Below are 14876 nucleotides of genomic sequence, written 5' to 3'. Positions count from 1 at the left end.
CCAGCCTGGTCAGGGGCAAGACAGCAGGAGAAGCTATGAGGAGAGATGCAGGCTGCAACGGAATAGCAGGAGCTGGCTGAGTACCTAGTCAAGTGGGCAGCCCAGTTCAAGATATTTCCTCCATAAGAGTGTTAAGCAGAACACCTTTCCGCGAGGGATGAACCCTGCTTTTCCTACAGCCCCCACAGCCTGTAGCTTCTGCTGATGTTACTGCCACTTATTTTCTAGAGACCAATAACTCCCTGGGCCTGGGGCTGAGAAAATGCCAGGTGTAGACTGTGCTGATGGAGAGATGGGACCTTAAAAATTAGAAACAGGTAAAATGTTGAGGATTAATTAAATAATAATATTACCAATTTAATAAAAGCCAGGAGCCAGGGGTGTCTTCCAGGTCTCCCATGTGGTTGCAGGGGCTGAAGGACTTGGGCCACATTCTACTGCTTTCCCAGGCCAAAATAGAGGGCTGGATCAGAAGTGGAGCCACTGAGACTTGAACTAATGACCATATAAGATGCAGGCACTGCAGGCAGCAGCCTCATCCACTATGCCACAGTGCTGGTCCCTTGAATGTCATCTTTCAATGTAGTACTGTCTGCAAGAATGGTGTGGCTTTGTCTTCAAAGCCACCGTTTTAGGAAATCACAAGTTATTTCATTAGGTTTACTGCATTTCAAATATGTTATATCCAAGAACACACAGAGAGGTTTTCTAACTGCTTTTACCAAAATAATGTATCATTTATAGACAGAGAGGTAGCCCAGCACTGGAGGCCAAGATGGAAAAGATGTCCAGAGTCACCTTTACCTTTCCTTTGGTCCTGTAACTGAAAATGCAGGGGCACAACCACACTGAATGTCAGGAACTTGGTTTCATTTAATCTGTTATGCAGATTCCTGACTGGGAAAGCCCTGTACAACTTCCCAGAACAAAGGCCACAGGCATCCCAGGACCCAGTAGATGGCAATGGCTGAAACTTTGTTGTATATGATGATATTCTGGCCATGGTCAAAACGTGCCTCTGTGTCACTAAGGAGGAGTGATACCACTCAAATTCCACAGGTTTGCTGGATCTTGGAGGAGATGAGAATGATAAAGTTAGGTGTCCCAATGAAAGTAGGTGTCCCTTAACCATTTTCCATTAGCAATGACATTGAAGGGTTTGGCAAGAATGATAGAAATGGGAACAGCAAATTAAGTCCAAATATGTTCTGCTGGAGAAAGCAAGTGGTGTGTTAGGTAGTCAATGAAGAGTAAACAGCAGAGAAAACTGAAGGTAAGGAATATAAGCAACATGTATCTTGAGAACCTGGTTAATTTCCATGACAGTAGGAGTGGCTCAGTTTTCCACAAAGGCCCTAGAAACAATCATAAACACAAGAAGTCGCAGAGTGAAGCCAGTCAGAGACTTTGCTAAGGAGTCTTAACAGTTTTTAGAGGCAGCGGTATTAGCCTACGTCAGCCTAATGACAATCTAGATGCTTTACACACTGATCCGCACTTGGTGAGAATGTCATAAGCTCAGGTTCAGTATTTCTCTTTTATTCATAGTCTCCACCTCAAGGACCACACTGGACTAGTTAACACAAACTGCCGTCTTCTGTTTCTTTTGACACGAAGTAAAAGAATGCTATTCAGGAAATCCTTCCAAATCCATACCAGGATCTTATGATACAGTAAACAATGCTATTATTGCTTATATTTACCTGTGTAGCATATTCATGAAAGCATCATTTTATTCTCAAAAAGTACTTACAAATGTGTACTATTAAATTAAAATTTTCTATGCTATGATTTGGGTTTATTCATTCAGTGAACAAGCAAGTTATTAAAAACTATTATGAGACATAATTTTCTATGTTTTAGGCAAATAGGTATGGCCAATAATATTTTATATTAGCTGGAGTAAGTTCTACCCTAAAAAAATTAAATTCCTTCACATAACATGTTAAATATTTTGCTGTGATTGCATCAATTAGTATATATAATACTGGAGAGTACTGACTGGCACCTTCCCAACACTGAGTTTTTGTAGCTAGGGCCATGTTACTTACTTTTGTCTTCTATATGTTTTGCCCTTGTTTGTTTGTTTATTGATTGATTGATTGATTTTGACAGGCAGAGTTAATGAGAGAGAGAGACAGAGAGAAAGGTCTTTCTTCCATTGGTTCACCCCCCAAATGGCCACTATGGCTGGTGCACTGCACTGATCCGAAGGCAGGAGCCAGATGCTTCCTCCTGGTCTCCCATGCAGGTGCAGCGCCCAAGTACTTGGGCCATCCTCCACTGCCTTCCCGGGCCACAGCAGAGAGCTGGACTGGAAGAGGAGAAAATGGGACAGAATCTGGTGCCCCTACCGGGACTAGAACCCGGGTGCTGATGCAACAGGTGGAGGATTAGCCTAGTGAGCCATGGTGCCAGCTTGTCCTTATTTATTTTTAAGTGCTCTTATTTTATGCACACACACACACACACACACACACAGAGATCTTCAATTTAGTGGTTCACTCTCCATGCCCCAAGAATAGCTGGGCCTGGATCAGGCCAAAGCCCAGAGCCCAGAACTTCATTCAGGTCTCCCAAGTGGGTGACAGGGACTCAAGTACTTGTACTGTCATTTACTGCCTCCAAAGAGCAGATTACCAAGAAGTTGGATCAGAAGCAGAAGTGGACTCAATTTGAAGCACTGCAGTATCAGATGCAGGTGTCACAAGCAGCACCATAGTCAATGCAACACATTGTTCACCTTGAAGTGTCATTTTAAACCACATGGTCTACACAGGCACTAACAGAATCCAAATATAAAGCAGTTTATGTGAATTTAGATAATAATAATATGGTTCTTATAGGTGACTGGCTTTTAACTAAAGTCATAGAATTTATAGACAATTTGAAATATATCTGAATATATATCTGAAATATACTGGTGTTTTAAATCGTGATTTATTTAGAATGTCAGTGAAAACAGTAGAAGAAAAAAATGGAGCCAGTATACCTCTCTCAGGTAAGGTCTTGATATTTAAATCTTCAGGAATCAAGGAAAATAATCATCTATATGAACTAACCCACAAGCCATGATTTGAGAAATAAATCAAATGCTATTTTGTACATTACTTAACATCTAGGGAGGTTTTTCCAAATTGGGAAAATAGTTTGTTGGTGTAAAACCTAATTTCAACTCTTCAGATAAACAAGATAATAAAAAACCTAGAGTCATGAAGGCTGTTTGAATCTTTTAATTTCAGATTATTAATCTCTAGGGATAGCAACAGATAGAGTAACCAGTGAGGGCTACTGAAGGAAAGCAGTGCTTGTGACTTATGTATTTGAATAAGTGGGGAAGGCAGATCAGAGGAAACAGGGATTCAATATTTGGCAGGCCTGCCTGAAACAATTCATTGCGTTAAAAGGCATGGGGGTGGAGGAGAAGCTGTAATAGAAACTATGAAATAGAAATGTAATAATCTCTCATTACAGAAAACCTAGAAGAGGAGAAAGTCAATTGATTATAATTTTTAGAGAAACTCTCAGGAATAAGAAAATTATGAAAATTGTCAATTTATCACTTAGCAGATGATAAAATAGCTTCATAAGTTGCACAGAAATATTATGAGGTTGATAGCAAAAATAATGATTATTAAAATTTTTGCATAGGTGCCGCAGAAGTTAATTTCTGCTCATTCTTTTTTTTTTTTTTTTTTTTTGACAGGCTGAGCGGACAGTGAGAGAGAGAGGGACAGAGAGAAAGGTCTTCCTTTTTGCCATTGGTTCACCCTCCAATGGCTGCTGCAGCTGGCGCGCTGCAGCCGGCGCACCACGCTGATCCAATGGCAGGAGCCAGGTGCTTCTCCTGGTCTCCCATGGGGTACAGGGCCCAAGCACTTGTGCCATCCTCCACTGCACTCCCTGGCCACAGCAGAGAGCTGGCCTGGAAGAGGGGCAACCGGGACAGAATCCAGTGCCCTGACCGGGACTAGAACCTGGTGTGCTGGTGCCACTAGGCGGAGGATTAGCCTAGTGAGTCACAGCGCCGGCCTCTGCTTATTCTTTACTTAGTTCCAGTAGCAGTTGTGTTTCTGTAATCTGTCAAATGTGATATGAATTAATTATTAAAGTGATAAGTTATGGAGTAAACAAGTTGATCCTATCATTCTGGCTTTCAAATAAATAAGCATCGTGAACTGATGAAGAAGAGACAGGACACGGGAGCCTCCATCAGAAGAGGATGTTGCTAGATGGCTCTCAGACAACATTTTTTATTAGAAGGTACAAACAATTTTACTAGCTATCAAGCATGTATCAAGGTTGTACACAACTTTAAGGTGGGAATGGAATCTGGTATGGTGATCCATGATAGAGAATAGAATAGCGATACATATCATCACAGACAGGTCTTTTCAGATGTTATAGCAAATTCCTGAAAAAAAAAATAGGTATAATTAAAGCCCATAACCCACCTGCTGCTTCTGCCACCACATTTCATTGGGAACGTGTGCCCTCATCCTGCCTGCATAGGCAGAAACAGAACTGCAGCCATTTATTCCAGAGGAGTGTGCTACCCTAAGAATATTTAGGTAGTGTCCTCTACAAACACGTAAATACATCTTTTTAAAAAGCTGAGTGAAAGACAGAAAAGGGCCAGCATTTTGGCAGGAAAAGTGCCACCTTCAATGTTGGCATTGTTTATAGTGTCAACTTGTGTCCCAGCTGCTCCACTTCTAATCCATCTCCCTGATAATGGCCAGGAAAAATCAGCAGATGATGATCAAACTGTTTGGACCCCTGGATCCCATCTGAGAGGGCCAGAAAAATCTCCAGTCTCCAAGCTTTGGCCTGGTCCAGCTCCACTCATTTCAGTCTTCTGATGAGTGAGCCATTGGATGAAAAATATCTCAGTCTCTCTTTCCTTCTCTCTTCTTCCACTCCTATCCCCACTACCTCTGTTATTGTAATTCTTTCCAATAAATAAACAAGTCATTAAAAAAGAGTTTTAACTGTTAATAGAAATAAATTCCAAAGATGTTTAAAATTTAAATGTGAAGTAATCCAACAACTATGCAGGAAACCAGAATGCAGATATTCTATTCTTTCAAAATGAACAATAATAATTAGTTGACTTTACAGCAAATAAGTTTCAATTGAAATGATTCATTTTTTGATTAACTTCACCATCTACGTTAGCCTTTTCCCATCACAATGTGGCATAAAGAGGTAATTTTTTTTAATTCTGTGATTTTCATCATTAAATATTAGCACTAGATGCTACTAAGATGATAGCTACAGCATTTACAACTGAGGGTAAAAGGATTTGGAAAGGGTAACTGCCTTTCTATCATAATGTCATTTTTTTAAATAAAAAGATTTTTATTTATTTGAGAGGTAGTTACAGACAGAGAGAGACAGAGACAGAGAGAAAGGACTTCGTTCCAATGGCTTATTCCCTATATGGCTGCAAAAGCTGAAGCTGAGCAGAGCCAGGATCCAGGAGCTTCTTCTGGGTCTCACATGTGGATGCAGCAGCCCAAGCACTTGGGCCATCTTCCAGTGCTTTCCCAGGCCATAGCAGAGAGCTGGATTGGAAGGGGAGCAGCCAGGACTTGAAACAGTGCCCATATGGGATTCTGGAACAAGCGGAGGCTTATATGCCACAGTGCTGGCTCTTAGCATAACTTTTTAAAGTAGCATCTGTAATACACAGTAATTTCTTCTAGTTATAACTAATTATAGGAAAATCTAGTGTTTAACAAGATGCTAGAGTCTCCAAATGGGAAAACTCTAGAAAGACTTTTATTCAGTAAGAAAACTGCTATTAAACATGTTTTTACTCAAAATCCCATTGAACAGTTTTTTTTTTTTTTTTAATTTGTGTTTGGTTTGTCAAAAGTAGATGCCTAACTCTTTAAGACTAACAATAACCACTAATTAAGAACTCCGTTTGGTTACTAGGAAAACCATTTGATCGACATTGACATAAATAAACTATGGAGAGTGGGAGGAACCACCTTAAGTATAGAACTTTTTCGCTTGATTGCTTTAATTGCTATGAAGACAATCCCTATGGCAATATACACTTTAGAAGATATAGGAACATAACGACTCAGAATGTGAGAATTAGTAGTTAGAAGGACACTAATATTGCCAAATTTTCTAAAGTTTTGGATATGATCGCCTAGAAGGTTTATTTTAATTTAGATATTAATGGGATGATATGCTACATAATGACAATAACCTAGTATTTATATTGTATTTCTCTTATATACCTACCTTTTAGGAAAAACACATAGAGAATACTTTTTTCCTTTTAAAAACTTTGAAGTGTAAGCCTAATAAAAGCTCAGAAATACTATCACATTGTATTTTTCAATGATTTATCACAACTGAAAAATTGATCTCAGGCTTTGATTACATTCACAATGCTTGTGATTGATTTCCGAAAAGCATCAAACATTTAAATACAAACCCAATCAAAAAGCTAAATCTATTTTTAGGAGGTACAATATTAATCATGCAACTTGGTGTTTTATTCCTACTCCTCTTCTTAACAACACCTTGGAATTACATATCCATCCCAATCTTTTACTTTTAATCAAGAGAGAGGAGTTTGTTTTTCCTCTTTCTGCACTTTCCATTTACTTTAATAATGTGGAGCTCTGTTTTCCCTTGCATCATTACCTGCTTCCTTATCTCAGGGCTTGTGGCAGGACTGATCAAGAAATCTCTGTGTAGAGATGGGCTGTGATCCAGTTTCTTTATCTATGAGACTACCATGAATAGAAATTGTTTGAAGCTGAGTTCCTACTGTAAAAATCCTTTCTTACACTTTACTATGTGCTGTTTCCAAGGTCTGGCTTTTAGAGTCTCATTTAATTCTATTGGTTCCTTACTACTCTTCCCGCGTACTAATCAATCCTTGAAATGTATTAGAAGGTCTCATTTGAGGTGAGTCAGCAATCTCCAAAGAATAATCCAGTAACTATCTGATAGTTGTAGTAAAAAAAAAAATCTCATTCTAATAACAGATACCCTGCATTTTTGGTAATAATTAACATGCAGAATGTCCTATACATGCAAAAATGTCAGAATTGTTTTCCAAGTGATTGCATTATGACATTATTTATAATGACTATTTATGAAGAACTAAATAGAATAATCCATTTGATTTTGAAGGTATGTAATCTAGTTCTAGTATGTTTTGGGTACATTCAGTCTCTTCTCTTATCTGAAAAAAATAAAGAGAATGGACACTTGTTGGCATTCATATTCCCAGCTTCTCTCAGTAACTAAGGACATAACTAATAATAGGCAATTGGAAAAACTGAATTCACCTAATCCCATCAGGTGTTGTGAACTTCATTCAGAGAAGCCATGTTTCATTCCCTGTTCTTAACTCGGAAAATGCTTGTCATTCAAATAGAGCACAATGGGAACTAAATAGGGATTCATCTCATACATCATGGCATCACAGAGTTGTGAACTGTACAATTTTGAAATGTCTAAAATATATATCTTCTAGCAACATTTAAAGCATTTTTCAGTACCAAGTTATATTTAAAAGAGCTCATTTTAAAATATATTATTCCTTTGTATATTTTATATTTAAATATTTGAACAAATTTTATGTATTTCATACATACAGATTTAGGAGCATAGTTTTACTTTATACTCTAATCTCCCTCCTGCTCATGCTTCCACTTTCCCTCCCCCTCCATTTCTTATTCTTTCTTTTGATTATTATGATGATATACTTTCCATTTATTTTACAATTATAAGCTTAACCCAACGTTAAGTCAACAAATAGTTACAAGAAAAAAATGTTTTTCATATATTTCTGATATACTATTTTGTATATGTACACCACAATATTATTTTTCTTTAACTATTATCACTTTTCATAATATATATGGAAAAACCTTTCTTTAATTGTAAACATTTGTTTCATTCACAAGTTTTCAGGAATTCTTTTCTAATTTCATTACATTTTAACTCTGGCTCCCTGCTATGTCCTGGGAAAACAGTAGAAGATTTCAAATTCCGTGGGCCCTTGCACCCATGTGGTAGACCTGGAGGACATTCCTGACTCCTGGCAATGGATTGGCCCTACTCAGGCCATTGCAGCCATTTAGAGAGTGAATCAGTGGTTGGAAGACCTCTCTCTCTCTCTCTCTCTCTCTCTGCCCCTGCCGCTCTGTAACTCTGCCTTTCAAATAAGCAAATAAACATTTAAAAAACCATTCATATAAAAATAAAATAAGCAAAGGAATTTTCTGCTTAACTAATTCTTACACAAAGGTTTATTTATTCCCTCTCCTTTAGAGTTAACTATCTTAATACTTGACTATTTTAATTGTTCCCATTACTTGTCATACCTACAGACACAGAAATCTAATCCTATCTGACATATGTTCTGTTTATCATGTGAAACAATTGTTATAATCACTATTTTTAAAGATTATTTATTTTGCTTGAAAATCATAGTCACACAGAGAGAGAAGTAGACACACACACACACACACACACAGAGAGAGAGAGAGAGAGAGAGAGGAAGAAAGGTCTTCCACCATCTGGTTCACTCCCCAAATGGTTGCAAAGTTTGGAATTGTGCCAATCCAAAACCAGGAGCCAGGAGCTTCTTCTGGGTCTCCCACATGAGTACAGAGTCCCAAGGACCTGGGTCATCTTCCACTGCCTTCTCAGGTCATAACAGAAAGCTGGATCAGAAGTGGAGCAGCCGGGAATCAAATTGGCACCCATATGGGATGCCAGCATTGAAAGTGGTGGCTTTACCTGCTACACCAAAGTTCTGACCCCAATATGTTCTTTCTTGAGAATATGTATTTCTTCTGTGTTATGATCCTTTCAAGGCTAGCCATGAAATCCAAAAAGAGTATTTTCTCATCAGGAATATCTCTGTTACCAGAGTATCTTCATGGATTTATAATTTAAGTAGTGGTTTTACAACCCACAGCTCAGAACCACTACAAAATCATTTCTGTTTGAGTCCATTTTAAAGCTCAGTAGATCTACATTTTACCAAGTACAAAAGTATGAGAATTGGAAAATTTTCTGCCTCTTGAATGCCTATCAACTGTCAGCCTCCTTTCTTGGTAGCAACTTAGGTACAGCCCAAAAAGAAATCTTTTTATCATTATTATTTATTTTATTTTTATTTTTATAGAAAGCTTTTATTTAATAAATAAAACTTTCATAAGTACAACTTTTGGATTATAATGGTTCTTCCCCCATACCCACCCTCCCACCCCCAAACCACCCCACCTCCTACCCCCACTTCCATTCCATTCTTCATTAAGATTCATTTTTTATTATATTTATATATAGAAGATAAACTCTATACTAAATGAAGATTTTTACAGTTTGCAAACCCCCCCAACAGAGTATAGTCTTTTTTATAAGAATGCTTCCTAGCCTACCCCAGTTCACTGGATCCCAGCATAAGTATTCATATGAAAGCCTTGGATTTTGGTACAGTTTACCTCTCACATTCATAGATAAGCTTTAATGAGGTTTGCAATGTATTGTTTAGATATTCCCAATTTGGGGTAACTCACTTGGTGACAGTAATTGAGTAGAATGCTGTGGTTTTTACACTAACTAGAGATGATGTTTCTTGCCATGAGATAAAGAAGAATGATCAGCATTTTTGGTTCTAAGTAGAGTTGTATTATTTAACATGTAAGAGGGCCGGTAATTTATTTGAAATTTACATTTGGTTTAAGGATATGTTATGGATTCAGTATTGATAAGAAGACTATTATAATCAACAATGCAACTTAGTCAACTTAGTTGTGATGTTGTGCTGAGCTTGGCAAAAGGTTATTATTGATGTTGCTATGTAGATATTTTATAGATGTGATTAACATCTACCATCAACTAACTAAGGGAGAGAATACTTCTTAATGCAAATTCCTAGTCCCAGTGATCAATTTCTGTTCACAATTGATCAAAATGATAGGACTAAGAACCAAAGGGATCACATAAACAAGAATAGTGTCTGCAAATACTAGCTGATAGAATAAAAAAGGGAGAGAATGATCCAACATGGGAAGTGAGATACACAGCAGACCCATAGAATGGCAGACGTCCTAAACAACACTCTGGCCTCAGAATCAGCCATTAAGGCATGCGGATCCGGCTAAAAAGCCCATGAGAGTATTTCAGGCATGGAAAGCCAAGACACTCTGGCAAAAAAAAAAAAAAAAAAAAAAAAAAAAAAAAAAAAAACCTAAATGAAAGATCTCCGCGAGTGAGATCCCAGTGGAAGCCGGCGCCGTGGCTCAATAGGCTAATCCTCCACCTTGCGGCGCCGGCACACCGGGTTGTAGTCCCGGTTGGGGCGCCGGATTCTGTCCCGGTTGCCCCTCTTCCAGGCCAGCTCTCTGCTATGGCCAGGGAGTGCAGTGGAGGATGGCCCAGGTGCTTGGGCCCTGCACCCCATGGGAGACCAGGAAAAGCACCTGGCTCCTGGCTCCTGCCAGGATCAGCGCGGTGCGCCGGCTGCAGCGGCGGCCATTGGAGGGTGAACCAACGGCAAAAGGAAGACCTTTCTCTCTCTGTCTCTCTCTCTCACTGTCCACTCTGCCTGTCAAAAAAAAAAAAAAAAAAAAAAAAAAAAAAAAAAAAAAAAACCTAAATGAAAGATCTCCGCGAGTGAGATCCCAGTGGAAGCCGGCGCCGTGGCTCAATAGGCTAATCCTCCACCTTGCGGCGCCGGCACACCGGGTTGTAGTCCCGGTTGGGGCGCCGGATTCTGTCCCGGTTGCCCCTCTTCCAGGCCAGCTCTCTGCTATGGCCAGGGAGTGCAGTGGAGGATGGCCCAGGTGCTTGGGCCCTGCACCCCATGGGAGACCAGGAAAAGCACCTGGCTCCTGGCTCCTGCCAGGATCAGCGTGGTGCGCCGGCTGCAGCGGCGGCCATTGGAGGGTGAACCAACGGCAAAAGGAAGACCTTTCTCTCTCTGTCTCTCTCTCTCACTGTCCACTCTGCCTGTCAAAAAAAAAAAAAAAAAAAAAAAAAAAAAGAGATCCCAGTGGAAAGAATGGGTCATCAAAGAAGGAGGTACCTTTCTCTGAAAGGAGTAGAGAACTTCCACTTTGACCATGGCCTTGTCTAAATATGATCAGAGTTGGTGATCTCAAGAGGCTTCCATAGCCTTGGCAGCTCATGACAAGAGCCTAGGGTGATTACTGAGGCCATAAACAAGAGTGTCAATTTGTTAAGTCAACAACAGGAGTCACTGTGCACTTACTCCTCATGTAGGATCTCTGTTCTTCGTGTGCTGTACATTGTGATTTAATGCTATAACTAGTACTCAAACAGTATTTTTCACTTTATGTTTCTGTGTGGGAGCAAACTGTTGAAATCTTTACTTAATGTATGCTAAACTGATCTTCTGTATATAAAGAGAATCGAAAATGAATCTTGATGTGAATGGAAGGGGAGAGGGAGTGGGAAAGGGGAGGGTTGCGGGTGGGAGGGACATTATGGGGGGGAAGCCATTGTAATCCATAAGCTGTACTTTGGAAATTTATATTCATTAAATAAAAGTTAATAAACCTACAATTATATACATATATTTTGAGATTCTTGGCATCCTTAATAATTCACATTATCCTGGTAACACATTTTTAAAGCCACATTTTTTAATTTTCTTTTTTAAAGATTGTTCACTTATTTGAAAGATCTGCAGAGAGAGGAGAGACAGAGATCTGCTATCTGCTGGTTTGCTCTACAGATTGCTGCAATGGTTGGGTGGGCCAGGCTGCAGCCAAGAGCCAGGAGTTTCTTCCCATCTCCCACATGAGTAGCAGAGGCCCAATCACTAGGTGTATCATTCACTGTTTTTCTTAAGCCATTAACAGGGAGCTGGATCAGAAGTGAAGGACAAAGGACAGGAACCAGCACCAACATGGGATGCTGATTTCACTGATGGCAGCTTTACCTCCTGTATCATAATACTGGCTCCCATGCAATGTATTTTTAAGTCATCTGAATTTTATAGGACTCTATATTTACTCAGTGTATGGGAGTTGCATTAGAAAAGGTACAGACACTGCCTCCTTTGAATTTTTGGGGCTAACTTGTTTGATCTTTGATTTCCATGCTGTATTTTTTCATTTTCTTTTCTTTTCAGAGTAATTGTAGTCAAATAGTTTCCAGCCAATACTTATACATACTAGTTTTTCTACTTTTGTTTCTCTGAAATTATTGTTTCTTACAGTATATTTGATTTCATAACATCATCATACATATTTAATTTTTTCTGTTTGTTCTTGTAACTATCATCTATGTATATCTTTAGTAATCTATACTCTGCAAATCCTACCACTGTGAGTCTCACAACATCTTAGCTAATGTTTTAATTATGAAGTTATCAACTGCCACAATATTGTGTAAGTTGTTCTGGGAGCTTTCATATACATAGTTTTTCAGAACCATTTTAGGAGAATCTGGTCACTATTCCCTTCAAGGTGTCACATTCCTGGTAATTGTGAATTTTATGGAACTGTGACATTATCTTTGATTTTTTTGAAAATGTCAGTAGGTTGGCCAGCACCATGGCTCACTTGGTTAATCCTCTGCCTGTGGTGCCGGCATCCCATATGGGTGCCAGGTTCTAGTCCTGCCTGCTCCTCTTCCAGTCCAGCTCTCTGTTGTGGCCCAGAGGGCAGTGGAAGATGGCCTGGGTGCTTGGGCCCCTGCACCTGCATGGGAGACCGGGAAGAAGCACCTGGCTCCTGGCTTCAGATCCACACAGCCTCAGCTGTAGTGGCCATTTGGGGAGTGAACCAACGGAAGGAAGACCTTTCTCTCTGTCTCTCTCTCTCACTGCCTATAAGTCTACCTGTCAAATTTTAAAAAAAGAAAATGTCAGTAGGTTAATTCTAAATACTGATAACTTAGCTGTGTTTTATTCTGCTGGTGATGTTTACTTTGATTTACACTTAATGAAAAATTTTCACTATTTTTCTTTTTACCTTAATTATAATAGTATAATTTTAAAAATTATTGATTTGAAAAGCCAAGTTACAGGGCAAGAGGGAGACAAAGAGTGAGAGGGAGAGTAAGAGAATGAGCAAGGTGAGAAAGAGAGAGAGAGATCTTCCATCCCGGTTCACTCCCCAAATATCTGCAATGGCCAGGGCCAAGCCAGATTGAATCCATAGACCAGGAGACTTTTCCACATTTCCTACATGGGTGCAAGTACCAATGAATTTGTCCATCACCTAGTGCTTTCCCACCAGGAAAAGTTGGATCAGAAGTACAGGAGCCAGGGCTTGAACTGGTACCCATATGGGATGCCAGCACTGCAGTGACTTTACCCACTATGTCACAATGCCAGCCACAATAGTCTAGTTTTCAATAATTCCTCAATATTCTTGCCATTCTATCATTGCTACTGAAAAATATTCATTTTTCTCATAGTAATCATAATATATTTTATTGCATAACATTTTTATTTGCTTTTGCAAATGATTATTTGAGACTTCAATTTTTTTGAAAATTTCGATAGCATAGTTCTACATACATATTTCCTTTAAGTTAAGTGTGGTTAAGAAAGAAAAAAGTAAGATTATTGTGGCAAATTATTTGGTCTTTGATTTCTCTTTCCTAAAATATATCTTTTGTTTCCTTTTTTCAATGAATTTGATTAATCTGCTTTAGAGTAATGTCTCGTATCTACTTTTAACACACTTATTGTTCCAACTAAAATTACTCATTTCTTCTCAGAATAATTACAAATTAATTTTATTTATTTTTAAACTTTTATTACTAGTAAGAAAACAGATTCCATGTAGTTTACAGATGCAGTTCCAGAAAGAGGAACACAATTTCCCCATCCCTCAATTGCCCATCATTTGTTTCCCTTTTCTTTAATTTTTGCAATGATAATTAAATTGTAATTTATAATCACAGGCTTAATGCACCACTAACCATAATGTTCAACAAGTAAAAAGTAGAAAAAGCATTATTCCATAGGAACATAGAGAAAGGCTATAAATAATAATTATATCATGATTTCAATTTCATTCTTGTTCATTGTGGTTTTTTTTTTTTTTGTATTCTCTATCAACTACAACACATAAGAGAAAACATATATTGCCTTTTTTGTCACAGTGTTATTTCACTTAGTATAATGGTCATGTTTGCAGTTTGCAGCCATTTCGTTGTAAGAGATGGAATTACATTCTTTTTTCTGACTGAGTAGTATCACATTATCTATATATGCCATATTTTTCTTTCATAATGATTCCAATTCTTTATATATTTTATTTATGTATCATTAGTATCCTTTTTCAACATGACATCATCATTTACATCAAAACTATAAGTTGTCCTGGTAATCTTCATTTACACAATCTTAGAGTAATCTTAGGTCCCAACAGTTATTCACTTTTTCTTAATGACAATTTTTTTTAAATCTTTTCTCAATTATTAGGGGACTTTGAATTTTTTTTTTAAGATTTATTTTATTTATTTGAAAGAGTTACACAGAAAGAAGGAGGGAGAGAGACAGAGAGAGAAGAGAGAGAGAGAGAGAGAGAGAGAAAGATTGGGAGAGAGAGGTCTTCTATCTGTTGGTTCACTCCCCACTTGGCTGCAATGGCTGGAGCTGTGCTGATCCGAAACCAAGAGCCAGGAGCTTCTTCCAGGTCTTTCACATTGGGCCCAAGGACTTGGGCCATCTTCTACTGTTTTCCCAGGCCATAGTAGAGAGCTGGATCAGAAGTGGAGCAGCCGAGACTCAAACCGTCACCTCTATGGGATGCCATCACTGCAGGCGCTGTGCCACAGAATTGGCCCCTGAATTTTTCTGAATTTTTAAAATACCCAATTGAGTAGCTCCAAGTATTATCATCTGT

At 38.6% G+C, this 14876-nt stretch overlaps 1 long non-coding RNA gene across 1 annotated transcript in view; it reads right to left on the bottom strand.

Annotated features, from left to right (window-relative positions):
* Window positions 1–4123: 4123 nt before the first annotated feature.
* The window catches only part of LOC138848530 (uncharacterized), a 135852-nt gene continuing 125099 nt past the window's right edge, over window positions 4124–14876 (bottom strand). Inside the window, exon 5 of the long non-coding RNA XR_011386396.1 lies at window positions 4124–4414. This is a non-coding gene — a long non-coding RNA (uncharacterized lncRNA). The remainder of the gene's footprint in view (window positions 4415–14876) is intronic.

Source organism: Oryctolagus cuniculus, chromosome 2, assembly GCF_964237555.1.
Source record: "Oryctolagus cuniculus chromosome 2, mOryCun1.1, whole genome shotgun sequence".
NCBI classification, from domain to species: Eukaryota; Metazoa; Chordata; class Mammalia; order Lagomorpha; family Leporidae; genus Oryctolagus; species Oryctolagus cuniculus.
The sequence above is the reverse complement of the archived record's forward strand: the minus strand, read 5'-3'. Positions and strand labels throughout refer to the sequence as shown.